The sequence below is a fragment of the Coturnix japonica genome, chromosome 3, assembly GCF_001577835.2.
Source record: "Coturnix japonica isolate 7356 chromosome 3, Coturnix japonica 2.1, whole genome shotgun sequence".
NCBI lineage: Eukaryota > Metazoa > Chordata > Aves > Galliformes > Phasianidae > Coturnix > Coturnix japonica.
In genome coordinates, this window is record NC_029518.1 from 95,025,435 (window position 1) to 95,027,208 (window position 1,774).

Consider the following 1,774-nt stretch of genomic DNA (forward strand, 5'->3'; position numbering starts at 1 on the left):
GATTGTCAGTTGAACTTTCGCGTGGTTAAAGATCATTTTGGGCTTCTTTGTTCTTGTTTTAAATAGAAAATTATTTAATTGAGATGACTTGAATTCTTTCTAAAAGTCCTGTTATTTCATTCTAAGGATGCACTTATTTCATTTACAGGAATGTAAAGCTGCTAATTTTGTTCCAGAGTCTCTCTCAGAGTCTCAGAGTTGGCAGAGAACTCAGAGGATCTGTCTGATCCAACTAGAAGAACTTGGGGAACTCAAAGCACATCCAGGTGGATCTTAGAGATCTCCAAGGTGATTCCACAACCTCTCTGGTCAACTCTGTATGTGCTGGAGCACTGAGAAATACATCTGAGGACAGTCAAATCAAAGTCAACTGCACTAATAACTGCTCAGTGTTTTCAAAAAGCAAATACCTGAACACTATGCCTTGCATACAGCACTGTTTTCAGTGCTGTAAACTTGATGTGTGTCATGGTATCATTCAGGTTTGTTTTGTTTGCTCTTCCATCCTTCATTACATGCAATACCTACCAGATCTCTAGTTAAAAATGCTCCAACTTGCATCTAGTTTAGAATTTGTTCTGTTAGTGCCATGTTGGGATGCGGCACTGAGCAGTTCACTATCTACCCTTAAGCCCTTAAGGGTGCTTTGGGGTCTAAATGCTTCTGAAGTGAAACTCTGTTGACTTATAGGGTGGATTGATGAGACCAATGGGATGGAGTTCAGCAAGACCAAGTGCTGGGTACTGCATTTTGGTTGCAAAAAGTCCATGTATCACTTCAGGCTTGGAGCAGAGAGGCTGGCAAGCTGCACAGAGGTGAAGGACATGGAGGTGTTAGTTGACAGGGAACAGAATGTAAGCCAGCATCATGCCCAGGTGGCAAAGAAGGCCAATGGCATCCTGACCTGGTCTGCACTGATCACAGGAACAGACTGAGGGATCTTGCTGGTCTTTCCAACTTTAATGATTGAATGAACTTGTTTTAATGCCACAGTTTCAACTTGATGCTGAAGGCCCGTACTAAGAACTGCAGTGTCAGGATGGAATGAATTTCATTTTGTTTAATCTTTCTGTCAGGATTTTGCTACGTGGGGAGCTCACCAAGTGAGCATAGCAGATAATGAGCCGCAGCAGCAGCTCGCTGTCCGATGGGGAAATGCTGCGTGTGTAGATTAGTCCTTGCCTTCACGACGTGGACAAGTGCTCGTTGGCGTGTTTAAACCCTCTTTTTCCTGTTTGTTAAAGAATTCATCATTGAAAATGCACTTTTCTTGATGTTTTTACTCACTCGCTGAGTGAAGCGGTGCCGGTGGTGAACTTACACTGCCTGAATTCTCTTTTCAGTAGTGCGTGGGGACAGGACTAGGGGTAATGGGATGAAAGTACAGCATAGGAAGTTCCTTTTTACAGTGAGGGTGACGGAGCACTGGAACAGGCTGCCCAGGGAGGTGGTGGAGTCTCCTTCTCTGGAGATATTCAAGACCTGCCTGGACGCCGAGCTGTGTGACGTGGTGTAGGGAGCTGCTTTGGCAGGGGGGTTGGACTCGATGATCTGTAGGGGTTGCAAACCCCTACAATTATGTGATTCTGTGAAATTAAGACAGCAGCCGTCGTGCTTCACTGTCTTCTAACAGAACCGACTGCCCCATGGCCGAGCAGTTGGGCCGGGACCAAGCGAGGGAGCGGCGCGGGGCTCTGAGGGGAGCGGCGGGGCGGGCTCGGGCTCGGGGCGGCCTTTAGTTCCAGCGGGTTATTCTACCCGGCTTCGGGTAGAA